Below are 13979 nucleotides of genomic sequence, written 5' to 3'. Positions count from 1 at the left end.
TCTGTTTGAACCATTGAATTCTGGGTAGGAGCATTGTGTTTACATGATAAAGGTATTGGGGCTAATACAGTGTGGTGGCTATTGTTTAGCCAGGTTACCATTTCCATTTTTACACTGGAGTGTGTTTAATAGAAAATGAAAAGTTTGTATTTGAGGTAAATATTATGAAGTAAAGGTGCCTAGATTTTTATATGGCTGGGAATTATCATTGTGCTGAAGTTACAGTCAGGTATTTTTCAGTTCCCATATCTTCCTTTTAAATCATTCTGTTTATTTGTAAACCCCCCACCCCCTCCCCTTAAACAAACAGGGTGGTTTTGTGTTTTGCTATCTGTGGGCATTTCTCGTATTGAGACTGTGACGTTTTTTTCTTAAAAGACAAGAGTTTGTTTGAATAGGTTAATGTAATTAAGTTTTTCAAATGGTTCAATCTCTTTGGAGCCAGTTTCAGTTGTTTTTTTTAAATTAATGCCATTGTTAAAAGCTTGTTGTTGTTTGTTTTTTTTTAGTCTGCTAGTCTATTTCGATTAAAGAGCTCAGTTTTAAAATGTCATTTCTGGGTACTAAGTATTTTTCTGTAGACGTACTAGAGTACTTCAAGAATGACATTGACAAACATGATGGACCATATGAGCTTCCAGAACCAGCAGGCCCCAATTGTGGAAAATATGAAGGTTTCATGGATGTTTTGACACAGATTGTTGCTAATAAAAAGTGCCATATTAAGAAAAGGAAAAGCTTGGTTGTTGCTACAATAAGGGGTTTGGCAAGCATGGTAGTCGAATTGCAGCAAGCTAATTTAGTAACCACTAATAAAATGGAAGATGCTCTTGATAAAAGAGATTGTTTTAAAATAGCTGCCCTAAGAACAAACAAAATGATCGAGGGGTTGGAGAAGGAATTAAAGGAAATAGAACAACAGAGAGATGCATATAGTGCTAAGATCACTGAACTCCAAGACCTAGTCATGGAATATAAAATGAAAATTAAAGAAAACAGAAATAAATGGGATAAGGAGATTCCTAGAGTATGCCCAGACCAGTCGTATTATATATCTGAAAGTAAAGAACCAGTGCTGGGAACAAAACACAAGGGAAATGTGCCAATTGTAAATGGTGTCCCACAAGCCCCTATAATAATAACTGAACATTTTAATGTAAGAGAAATGCCTACTAGCTTCTCTAGACAGACAAGGACTATGTCAATCACAGACAAAGATAATTTCCAGAAATGGTGGGGAAGTATGCCAACTGACGACTTTAACACCTTTACACATTGGTTTATGAGGGGAGCAAATAGAGCAAAAAGAGGAGGTCTTAACTTAGAAGAATGGACAGAACTGTTAGAATATGCTATGGGTCCTTTGGCTAGCAGACTATTTGGATTTAATAACAGTGTGTCTGATCAGGCAGGAAGAATTGCTGCAACAAATTTCTATCTAGTCAGCATAGAGAAAGAAATAGCTAATATTATGATGAGGCCAGCAGATGGTCCTAGAGAGGTAGCTCAAAGGATATTGTTCTGGTATACGCTACGCCAACCTCAACAGCCTCTGATCTTGGGCTCACCAGAACACATTGCTAAAGTAATGGAAGCCCTTCCCTGGGAGTGTCAAGAATTTGTCAGGCTTTTTGATCCAACACCAGCAGACTTAGAGATTGTACTAACTAGAGCTGACAATTGGTGGATTAACCCCTTAAGGACCCATGACGTGTGTGACACGTCATGATTCCCTTTTATTCCAGAAGTTTGGTCCTTAAGGGGTTAAGCATCCTTCCTCAGAACAGGCCTTCTCCGTTTCAGCCATAAGAACATTCAAGGTTGACTCTGGTAGAGATTTAGATGGTAAATGGAGAAGCCAGAGGTGGGATGTACCCGAACAAGAGGGATAATGAGAACTGGACCAAAACAGGACTTTGACAAAAGATGGAGAGATCCACAGAGGGACCATAGGAATAGGGACAGTGCTAAAAGAAGCAATGTAATGGGAGATAATTGGAAAAATAGATGGGAGGGGCCTAAGGTAATCAATAATAATTGGAATAATAATAATACATGGGAGAGGCTAAAAAGGAGAGAGAATAACTGCAAAAATCACAGTTGGCAAGAAAAACAGAGAAACAACAGGAACAGTTATTGGGAGAATAATTGGAGAAGGAACCATAGATGGGATGAGCATCAGACTAATAGACGGAATTGGGATAATTGGAGGAATAAAGAAGGGAATAGAGACTACTGGGACCTAAAGAGACAGACTGAGAGATTGGAGGCAGACATGAAAGCACTTAGGGAACAGATGAGGGAGGGAAATACTGATCAATTGGGGGTCCCCAGTAATTAATAACTCCCATAATGTTTGTTGTCCTCTACATCTGTATGTATGTATGTTTGTTTTTCTTTTGTTTCTATATTTTATCTGTCTCACCATTATCTCGTAACACTCCAGTTTAAAGAGGACCTTAGTATGTATTGTTATATATATATATATATTTTCATATTAAGGATAAGCCTCTAAATTCATTAATTACAGTCAGGTGGGCCAAATTCCAAATATTTTTGTTTTTATTAGTTTAGCACGCCTGCACTGCCAGCTATGTTTTTTTTTTGTTGTTTTTTTTTTTTTATGCTGGATTAATAATTTAAAAAAATCATAGTTTAAGTGAATTGTGGCCAACGTGAGGCTTATATTTGATCACACTGGAGAGATGTGATAGTGTAACTTTCTGTTTACAACCGTAAAAACATTAAAAGCATTTTTTTTTATTTGGTTCCCAACAAATATAGCCTCAAGTTGATTTTTGATTGATCTATAGATTGCACGCTGCCAAACTGTGTCATGGTAGCATTCAGTCTATTTTTTTTTTTCTTCTCTCTCTCCATCTTTGATGCTTTTTTTTTTTGCTTTTTGTCATTAAGAATATAGGGAAATTAGATTGCCTTGAGTGAAGATGGCATAAAGAATAAAGTGACAATGTATGCTATTTGTTCTATTTGGCTATACGCAGGGGATTAAATAGTTGTGGGTATGAGAATTTGCACCTATGTTCAATTGCGAATACATTTTTCACCCTTACATCTTTCCCACTCACATTCATGTATTGTAATTTTCAGTTAAAACTATGTACATTTTGTGATTATTGCATGTATTCACCAGTAAATTATGAAATAACTAATATGGTTTTGTGTTCAACTCTCCATCAGGTGTGGAGTAAATGTCTAAATTAATCAAAATTTCAGGAGACATTTGTGGGTCTTTTACCTACATCTAAAATCTAAACATAGCCTTAAGACACCACAACCAAATAGATTTTATTAGACAAAACTAGTTAAGCCTTTGACACAAGACAATACGCTGATTACTGTTGTACATTTTTCATTGTCTGTGTTTGATTCAAAGAACATTTTAATTGGAAGGCCCAGAGAGGTGAAGGTAACTGACATGTCCTGTCACAGTTTACTATACAGATGAAGAAGTGCTGGGATTACCAAGACAAACTATTATCATGAAAATGATTACTATTCAGATGAAGAGGTGCTGGGATTACACGTCAAACTATTATCCTGAAAATGGATACTATACAGATGAAGAAGTGCTGAGATTACCAAGTCAAACTATTAACACAGCCCAGAATGAGGATAAAGTAACAGCAAGAAGCAGGAATTTGTGTCATTTCAAGGTGGTCACAGAATGAGTTTCCCCTACACTCATGAACTTGCATGTGCCATTAAACAAACAAACCTCAAGCTTTGTAATGGATTGGCTAAGACAATGTTCAAGGAGAATTCATTCTAAAATCACAGCTATCAAGCACACAGATCAGTCACAGTCTTCAGATTCCAGTCCCAGGCTAAACTAAACATCATATTGTGTCATAAACTAGTGATAATTACTGTATGGGGTTGATTGTGTCTGGATTTTACTTTACTTCACATGAACACATTACCATATAATATTAATGAACAACTACCAGGGTTCTTACCAACCCACTAGGGCAGTAGTTAATTTAAAAACGGAACAACTGAAAACAATAGAAATTGGGGGAATGTGCGGTGATGCAACCCCTGTTTGACTATATTCTTTCTCTCACTTTTAAATGTGCTCAACATAAGAGAAAAAAAAAGTGAGGGAATGTGGTGACATTCTGTCATCAAACTAATATGGTGACCAGGGGTCATGTGACCAAGCTCATGTATGCCTTTCTCACAGTGGGATAAGCTTTACCTTTGATATGGTAATTCAATACCTTTACAGGTCAGGAAAGAGATAACCACTCCCCCCTATCCCCATTCCTTTCTGTTCCTTCTTGGCTGCGCTACTAAGCAGACCCTTAAGCAGACATGGGCTAATTTTTATCATGGTGAATTGTGAGTGGGATCTGGTGATTTCATAAGATTTAGTTGTTATTGTTAGTTAGGTTGTTGTTGCTGTTGTTGTTGTTGGTATAGTTAGTTAGATTGTGTGTCATTATTTGCATGTTGTTGTTGTTTTGTCTCTGAATAAATATTTGTTAAAGTAGACGGACCAGAGTTTATATGTGTATGCGTACGTAATAATTTATAGAGTTTGGTAATACACCACATGCACTACCTGGCATCTACAGCGACACTGGCTTGTTGGGTATGTAGGCTTCTTTCTCTAACTGGGATTGATCACTCCTCGAGGGCCCATTCAGTTGGCTCCTGTAGACATAGCTGTCAGTACCGTGACTATTGTGGCCGGTTAGCTCAGTTGGTTAGAGCGTGGTGCTAATAACGCCAAGGTCGCGGGTTCGATCCCCGTACGGGCCAGCTAAGTTTTGGTTATCATCTCCAAGGCAAAACTTTCAAATAGCCAGAGAATCATGGGGAACCTTGCTTTTAGACACCGGTAAGGTAATGAAGGTTTTAAACCCTTCAGCAACTTGTAATGGGAGGGAAAGGGGCACTAGAGGGTCCTGCAGTGCCAGGAAACTTGGTTTCTTAGCGCTATAGGGTCTTTAGGTTCCCCCCACCCTCAGGATCCCACTCCCGTTGGGTCCAAGGGGGCTGAAGTGATTAAACACTCGCCTTTCTCCAGTGCCGGGCTCCCTCGGTGCTGGGAAACTCTCCTCCTCCTCCTCCTGACGTCAGCGCTGAATGAGCATGCGCGGCAAGAGCCGCCCGTGCATTCAAAGCGCCCATAGGAAAGCATTTTCTTAATGCTTTCCTCTGGACGTCCAGCGTCTTGATTTTCACAGTGAGAAGCGCAGAAGCGTCTCTAGCGGCTGTCAGTGAGACAGCTACTAGAGGCTGGACTAACCCTAGTGTAAACATATCAGTTTACAGCTGCAGGGTTAAAATCTGTGGGACCTGGGACCCAGACCACTTCATTGAGCTGAAGTGGTCTGGGTGACTATAGTGGTCGTTTAAGGACAGAGACAATTGTACAAGTTCTGATCAAAGCAAAACCTGGAATTTGACTATGTGTCTGTTCAACCATAATTCACCTTTTTCATATTAAGTGCACCCACACTTATTATAGATATTTTTTTTCAGGAGAAGCAGGGCTTTCATTTCACATCAAATATTTCTATCTGGAACTATTTAATATGAATAAAATCTAAAACAAAGTTTAAGAAATGTTATATTTTTTTAGTTCTGCATGGCATTTTAACTGTGAATATCATAATACTGTTAGCTTTTATTGCAGTAAAATACACATATTTGTATTCAGCAATGTCTCATGAGTACTCCCATGTACAGGAACTAAAAGGAGAGCTGGGAGAGGAAAATAATGTCTGGTCTCTGAGCAGGATGGGCACCAACCCTATATGTAAGCGACAAAAAAAGGAAACAAGCTTTGCCCAGACCAAAGTGTACTGAAAACTGCTTTAAAAATTCACTTTTAAGAACTATCATTTAAAATCAGTCATAATGAGGAAGTGAGTGGGAATTGTACAGACTCCCTTAAACAGAGGTACCTTAATAGGTGCAAAATAAAGCACAATGTTGTCTAAAGCAACTATGTTGCAACGTGCTTTATAAAAAGAGAGAATTGTTGCTCTTGCTGGCAGAGACAGCTTCACTGTAGTGAAATGATTAAACACACAGAGAGAAATCTTTCTGCTGCTGATAGAGACCTGTGAATATGTGTCTCGTGCAGCAAAAAGGGGAGTTGGTCAAAAAATGATGCAGACTCCCTTAGAAGGGAGCTTTGTGAGTGCAAGGATACAATACTGTGCTGTCTAAAGCCACAGTGTTGTTATGTAACAGGTGTTGCTAATGCTAGCAGAGAATGAAAAATATGTGTCTCATGCAGCTACACGTTAGTGAAGAACATTTAGCACACACTAATACATCTTCCTGTTACTGCCAGAGACCTCTGAATGTATGTCTCATGCAGCCCACTTGTCACTGCAAATACTGTGCTGTCTAAAGCCACAGTATTGTTGCTAGTACCTGTTACTGGCAGAGACAATGCACAAGTTGTCAGCTTGTTCAGCATAAGGTTCTATATAGATAGTTGCCGTCTGGTAGGAGTTGGACTGATCGGTCTGAGCGGGAAAAACCCTTATCTGAGCCTTCAAGGGCACCTGCGTAGAATAATACACTTAAACTATCTATACTAAGTGCATGCCTAAAGTGCATAGAATTCTATAGTAAGATCGTTGGTAATATGCTATTACTATAGTGCGCATAACACTGAATCTAGCCTGGTAAGGTGAAGTGAAATCCTTCCTGTCAGCCCTCTATGGATCGTGAGTCAAATGATGTTCACATATGGCAGTCCGAGAGTGCGAGTGTACCCCGAAGCGCGTTTCGCCGGCTTGGGCGGCTCTTCAGGGTTTTTTTAGCCAATGGTTTTACAGTGTTTCCTCTCACTGTCACGCATTTGTCCTTGCACAATCTGAAGTCGGTCGTAACTTTTCCAGAGGCGGTTCGCACAAAGTTGGCCAAAGAAGTACGTTTATGGAGGTTGGCGGGCACCTTCTTATAAATTCCACTTAAGGGTTTATGTATTTCCCACTTAGGTGTAGTCCCAAAAAGGAAAGTTCAGACCTTCTTTGAGCCGTGTCCTTTGGTAGTGGTGCTGACCTTGTGGGGCTAGCAAATACGTAATCCACAGGTGGTCTTCTTCACGGATAATCTAGCAGTTGTACACTCGGAACTGTCTTTCAGCAGCTTCAAGGCCGGTGGTGAGTTTTCTGTGGGGCTTTGTTCTCTTGTGTATGGAGTTAAATGTCTCTTTCCGGGTGCAGCATGTCCCTGGTTACCTTAATGCAATTGCAGACTCTCTCTCTCGTTTTCCGTGGGAGCGGTTCAGGCAGGCAGCACCGGAGGGCCTGCCCTGTCTGGAAGTGATGTGGAAGCTTAGGACGTCATGCTTGCAGGAGGGGTGAGGTCTTCGCTATCTCCTGCTACATGGAAGGCGTATGAGAGGGTCTGGCAGGATTGGTACCGACTGGTGGCGCAGGTAGGGTCAATTAAGGGGTATTGCTATTTACTGACTAATCTGGCTCGGGAGGGATGTATTAACAAGTGCATGTCAGCACTAGCCTTAAACCATATGTTTTAGTTTTAATATGTTTTGGATCATTGTCCGCGTTAACACACCTATTTTATTACTGGTTTTGCAGGATAATCATTTTAATAAATTGTCTGCAGCTTTATCTTATACCCATAATCGGTGTTGTGTTTTATTTACTATACCAAGCTTTGTATTTGCTAGAGCAAGCTTAAACATTGCAGGTACAACCTGGAAATGTAGTGTTGAGGAAAGTGTGGACAAAGGACGACACTGGCGTTCACATAGTTAACAGCTGCAGGACGCAACAGTTGCTCAAAGAATTCATGTAACAGCATATCAGCTCGGGGCGTACCTAATTTACATACCCACAATGCTTTGCAAAACAAAATGGCCATTTTTATTTACGTATTCAAATAATGATAAGTTTTTTTTTTTTGTCATTCTTTCTTTTATTGGGGCACTGGGGTGTAGTGTACAAAAAAATAAAGGGAGGGTGCAATAGTAGATAGGCGTATATTACATTTACATTTGTGTAGTATTACGAAAGCACTCTTGAAATTAATAGCCTCTTTGAACTTTTTTGGAAAACAAGCAATACAGTCTACAAACAGGAAATGTCGTTTTGAGGGATGTGTGGACAAAGTACGACCCCAGCAATCACATGGTTAACAGCTGCAGGGCTCCACAGTTAGACAAAGCATGCAGTCAACAGCATGTCAGCTGGGTACGTGCCTAATTTACATACCCACAATGCATTGCAAGGCATGATGGCCGTGTTCAATTAGCTACTAAATTAATAACAGTTTTTAAGAGGCAATACCGTACACGGTATGTTTTTTATTTAACCCCTTTTAAGGACACAACTTCTGGAATAAAAGGGAATCATGACGGAATATATCCGTCATGTGTCCTTAAGGCGGTAATAATTATACTGGATTCTCCATGTTGCAGTTTATTGTAGTATTGCTCTCCATATGTTTAGAAGCACATGTCTGAAACTGATGTGCTACTGTGACTTTTTGGTTGCATACTCTGGTTTCTCTTCAGACCGAATAAATCTTTCGCCTTTTACTAAAGATTTCCGTGGAGAGGAACAACCATGAGTTTCACTCAATTTTTTGAGGCCTGACCTGCGTCAGGTTAAATAATTGTTTAATAAAAGAGACCGTTATAGTAATTAGAACAAATCTTTTGCTGTTCTGAATATATCATTGCCTTCTACGGCCGAAAGGTCTCTAAAGTGTAAAGGCGATATGTGTATGGACAAGATAATGGCCATTATTTGTCACATCTTAAGTACATCTTTCTAAAATGAGATTCTGGTTCCTTATGTCTGCTCACTCGCCTTCCCTTCTTTTTATCCTTTCTTTGTCTTGGTCTTCCAATATCTTTTCTTCTATTTTTAGCTTTCTTCATGAGCTCTGGAACAGACTAGCTTCTAATATAGGGGGCCCCCACCCACCCCCTTATCCGAATAGCCCGAATTTTGTCCAAATTCACATTCGGACCGAAACGAATTGCACATGTCTAACAAATAGTGATAATAATAGTAGAATAAATAAAGATAGTAACTGTAGTATAAAATGATATGGTCTGGTTCTTCCTGGAAGGGACACTACATGTGTAATAGAAACATGAAAGGATAAGTAAACTATCCAAAAAGAATCCAATACAAATACGTGGATACAATGTTGCTAATCCACCTCTAGATGTCACTCAATAGCCGTATAAAGTCCTGTAGGAAATTGCAACATAGTAGCTGAAATTCTACAAGATATTATAGTTTCCTATTTTCATGTAGAGTGATTCCCCAGGCTATAGTATGAATCTAGGAGTCAAAATATATATAAATCTTGGGCAACAGGGAAGGTGCCGATTGGTCCCAATTATAGTCTAACAATTAGCCAAATAGCTAGTCCCTACGTATTTGTCAGCCGGCACATGTCCCCTCCATGCTCTGAGCCCAATAATCAAGTAGTGCAAGATTAGTTTCAATAAATAACCCTATGCCCAACCATATAAAGAGGGATTGAGAAACCCTATTGGACAAAGCCAGAGTAAGGTATAGGCATCCCCAACTCCGAAGGCTGGTGTCAAAAGTTAAAGTACAGTCTAAGAGCCTCCTGGTTCGGGAGATACACCAGAAAGCCCCCTTCCAGTTTGTCCAGTTCTTGTAACAATGATTATGCAAATTGTGTTAGTTGTTAAATGTCAGTTCTTGCAAATGGCCCAACAGTACATAAAGTAATATGTCCTATTGTGTTTTACACCCCACCTCCTATAGACTGTAAGCTCGTTTGAGTAGGGTCCTCTTCAACCTATGGTTCTTGTAAGTTTTCTTGTATTTGTCCTCTTTATAGGTAAATCCCCCCTCTTATAATATTGTAAAGCTCTACGGAATCTGTTGGCGCTATATAAATGGCAATAATAATAATAATAATAATAATTAGTTTCTTAGTTATAAACAGTAAATGTAGTTTTGAGGGTTTAGACAAAGTGCAACCCCAGCACTCACATGGTTAACAGCTGCAGGGCTCAACAGTTAGACAAAGCATGCAATTGCTTTGCGAGCTGGGGGCGTGCCTAATTTACATACCCATATTGCATTGCAAAAAATAATGCCCATTTTTATGTACTTGTTAAAATAATGATAAGCTTTTAATACATACTATGATGTGTATTCATTTAATAATTAATCATACCGTATTCTCCAAGCTACCTTCTCTCTAAATGCTTAAGGATTCTCTCTATATGCTTAAGAGGACATTTGTGAACCCGCTCTGCTACTCAGGTTGTCATTTGGTATACTCTGGTTTCTCTTCAGACCGAATAAATCTTTCGCCTTTTACTAAAGATTTCCGTGGAGAGGAACAACCATGAGTTTCACTCAATTTTTTGAGGCCTGAGTAACGTCAGGCTACATTAAGTGGTAAAATGTCAGATTTAAGTAACAAGTGAAACAAAGCATCTCATTGAAATGGTTACATTATCATTGAAATATTTGTTTAATAGTATCATTCTTTCATCCGTGTGATCATACCTATAATTTCACTTTCCTAAGACACTGTCAATAATTGCCAGAGACGAAGTAAAGTCATTAAAAAAGAATTTCATATAGTTTCAGTATTTGCTCTGGAGATACTTCTGTGTCCAAAATTTGCCTGTGAACCCACACAAGTAAAACATTAAAATATGCATAATAATATAAAACCACACGTCAATTACCTTCAATAATGGCAATTATTTTTACTCACTGAATTTAAATGAACAATAAATCGTAATTAAAGCATCTACCAGCATGCTCTCCTCTCTTTGAATATTTGCATACGTAGAATAACTACATATCCCTGCATGCTCTTGTTTCTTGAAATCTGTGCACTAACATGATGAACTACACATCCCAGCATGCACTACTTCTGGGTACACTCAAAATACACCGAGCATTTTTTCTCATTCTGGACAGACTCAACAGATAGACAAAGCATGTGCTTAACACCATGCTAGCTGGGGGCGTGCCTAATTTACATACCCACAATGCTTTGCAAAAAATAATGCCCATTTTCATCTATGTAGTAAAGTAATGATAATCTTTTCATACATATTATGTTGTGTGCAAGTTTATGTGATAATTAATTATGCCGGATTCTCCGAGCTACGTCTTAACTAAGGATTTCTCTATATGCTTAAGAGGATATTTATGAACCCGGTCTGCTACTGAGAGTTAAGTTTATCATACTCTGGTTTCTCTTCAGACCGAATAAATCTTTCGCCTTTTACTAAAGATTTCCGTGGAGAGGAACAACCATGAGTTTCACTCAATTTTTAGAGGCCTGACACGTATCAGGCTACATAACAAATGTATAAAATCAGATATAAATAACAAACTAAACAATGGAGCTTCAATGGTAATGTTACCAACTAAATTGGTTATGTAGCTTCAATGGTAATGTTACCAACTAAATTCTAGGGCAAAAAATAAAATGTACATGCATGATAAAATATTACAGTATTGTTTTACAGTGTCATTTGTTCATCCATATAATCCTACCAGTAAGTTCAGTTTCCAGAGACAAAATAAAGTCATTAATTAGAAATGTCACATATTTCTCAGAATTTAATCTGGAGATTATTTTATGTCCAAGATGTTAAAATTGTAAAGTGTTACAGAGCAATAGTAGCAATAGTAAAAATCTCCCAGCATGCTTAACTGTCATGGAATCAGGGCACATACAAACTGACAGGCGTCAAATGTTTGGGTATCAGCAAGTACCATTACGTTCTGTAGACAGGGGACTGCAAATCAGGAATAACACAATACATGTTTAGAGACAAGGCAAAGTAATATTCTAAAAGTAAAAACCCTTGTTTTTTTTTGCATTATATGAGTTTATGAGCATTTATTTCTTAAACCAAATATTAAAAAAAGTAATTCTAAGTGAATCTTACATTAGACAAACAAAAAAATCAATCTTGTTGAAAAATAGTTAAATATATTTTTATTGTTGTACATGCAATTTCAGTCTCCTTAGAGACTGTCAAAAATTGCCATTGCTGACTATATTTCAAGTCATCATGGCGGGGTATTGGTAAAAGTTTTCAATTAGCAATAATCACGCCTCGGATAAACCTCATTGGCTACGATACTGCCACTGCGCAAAGCTAACTCATATGATCAAAGTGCACAGTCAACATTCAGAAAACTCTCATTTGCGTTGTGGAGAGACATGTGTGCATGCTAGGTCTGTGCTATGCATTCTGGGAGGCAGTATGGTAATTACACTGCGAATAGGCTACCAATCCTCAGGCTGTTCCCAGGAGACTGAATTAGAGACAAATTGTAAATCGGATATTTCTCTTAGCTTCCTATCTGATGAGGTGACCAAGGACTGAGGTAAGCAAAATAAGTTTTATTTTAACCCTTTCTGCACTACGGGGAGGTGGGGAGGTGGGGAGGTGCAAGGGAGGGGAAGCTATAGTGCCAGGAAAAAAACCTTTAAGTAAGATTCCTGGCTCTCATACCCAGAGGGCTTGGAGGCGTGGCTTGAAGCTATTAATCGTTTAATATTAGATTTCGGCAATTCGGACTGCAGGCACTATAACAACTTCAATAAGATGAAGTTCTGTAAGTTCAATAAGATGAAGTTGTTAAAGTGCCGGTAGTGTCCCTTTAAAGGACTGCTTTCTCTTTAAATAAGTCCTTTTATAAAGTAAGAAAGCAGGGACACTCTTACTGCCTAAAGCTTTTGTACCTACCTGATCTAGCAGCTTCTTATCCCTATTATAAATGTTGCAGTACTGTTTATGGACTGTGTTACATTGTACAGCACCCACTTTGTGCTTGAACACAGGAAATTCAGAAATTCAGAGTGTTATAAAAGCCTATGGACATTACAGCAAATATGCTTCCCACTGTCTTACGCGGTGTATTTATTCTCTAACATAGAAGGACAGAAAACAGGACTGGGAACACGTTTTAAGTGATCAGTAAACAGTTTAAATAGAACATTTTAGAACAGATCGGTAGCAAACTTTAATTTCTGGCGAAATCGAGATTCTTGAAAGAATTTGGAAGTGAACGGGTTAATTCACCCCATGTGTGAGAGTTTGATCCAACGCACCGGGGGACACAGGGGATTGAAATTTACTCTGTAATACTCACTAAACCAGAGTTAAAATGAGTACTTAATATAGATAATAAGTACTCTCCCTCCCCCCGCTGGATGTTAGGAAGCAGACACAAACCTTTTCAGTATGTGTACATTTAGTAAGAAATCAGACAATGTTTTAAATGGAATGCAATACATACAGCTACCAACAGATGACGTAAATACTGATAGATTTCAGAACATACACTTTGCAGCCAACAGATGGCGCATGACTGACAAATGATTACACACGACAAAAAAAGCCAAGAAATAACACACACACTAATTAAAACATAGATAACAAATGAGACAATTTCAAAAACACTTTAGAGCATACCAGCTCCTGACGAGATATCTTTGTTAAGATAGTTATAATAATATTTATTATAGATGCTTGCTTACATAATCTATTCATTGACAGAGTATGTAGTAACCACTCAGCTTGTGTTCTCTCCCTCCTACTCTCCAATTAAGGAAATAGGAACGGTCATCAACAGCAACCAGCAGCTACAATAAAGCAGCACTGGGAGCCCACTTCACGCTCAGGAGAAAACACTCAAGCTCTTCCTCGTGGGTACTGAGTTTGGACACTTTAGAGCACATTTCACCAGTTACAAACTATAGAAATGATCCCTGAAAGTATAGTCTTAATGAACCTTTACTACAAGCAAAGAACAGGCTGCCAAAGGTTTCTATTACACATGTGGTGACATTCCGTACATTTCACATTTACACAAACATAAACAATATTATCAAACAAAATTTTTAAAAAATAATTCCTGAAGTTTCATAGGATTGCAATGCTTTTAAATAAAATTGACAAGATTGTTGGTGTGAAATAACAATGG

General features: G+C 38.5%; 6 non-coding genes across 6 annotated transcripts; 4 read left to right on the top strand and 2 right to left on the bottom strand.

Moving 5' to 3' along the window:
- The first annotated feature begins 4714 nt into the window (after positions 1-4714).
- TRNAI-AAU (transfer RNA isoleucine (anticodon AAU)) lies at positions 4715-4788 on the top strand. Its single transcript has one exon. It is a non-coding gene; the product is annotated as a tRNA-Ile (tRNA).
- Positions 4789-8513: 3725 nt separating this feature from the next.
- Positions 8514-8628, top strand: LOC134603846 (U5 spliceosomal RNA). Its single transcript, XR_010090588.1, has one exon. It is a non-coding gene; the product is annotated as a U5 spliceosomal RNA (small nuclear RNA).
- A 1662-nt stretch (positions 8629-10290) lies between these two features.
- LOC134603808 (U5 spliceosomal RNA) lies at positions 10291-10405 on the top strand. Its single transcript, XR_010090553.1, has one exon. It is a non-coding gene; the product is annotated as a U5 spliceosomal RNA (small nuclear RNA).
- Positions 10406-11218: 813 nt separating this feature from the next.
- LOC134603831 (U5 spliceosomal RNA) lies at positions 11219-11333 on the top strand. Its single transcript, XR_010090575.1, has one exon. It is a non-coding gene; the product is annotated as a U5 spliceosomal RNA (small nuclear RNA).
- A 673-nt stretch (positions 11334-12006) lies between these two features.
- LOC134603760 (U4 spliceosomal RNA) lies at positions 12007-12147 on the bottom strand. Its single transcript, XR_010090507.1, has one exon. It is a non-coding gene; the product is annotated as a U4 spliceosomal RNA (small nuclear RNA).
- A 1416-nt stretch (positions 12148-13563) lies between these two features.
- On the bottom strand, positions 13564-13780 carry LOC134603734 (small nucleolar RNA U3). Its single transcript, XR_010090484.1, has one exon. It is a non-coding gene; the product is annotated as a small nucleolar RNA U3 (small nucleolar RNA).
- Between the last annotated feature and the right edge of the window lie 199 nt (positions 13781-13979).

The sequence above is a fragment of the Pelobates fuscus genome, chromosome 3 (genome assembly GCF_036172605.1).
Source record: "Pelobates fuscus isolate aPelFus1 chromosome 3, aPelFus1.pri, whole genome shotgun sequence".
Lineage (NCBI taxonomy): Eukaryota > Metazoa > Chordata > Amphibia > Anura > Pelobatidae > Pelobates > Pelobates fuscus.
This window is presented reverse-complemented; position numbering and strand designations above follow the sequence as displayed.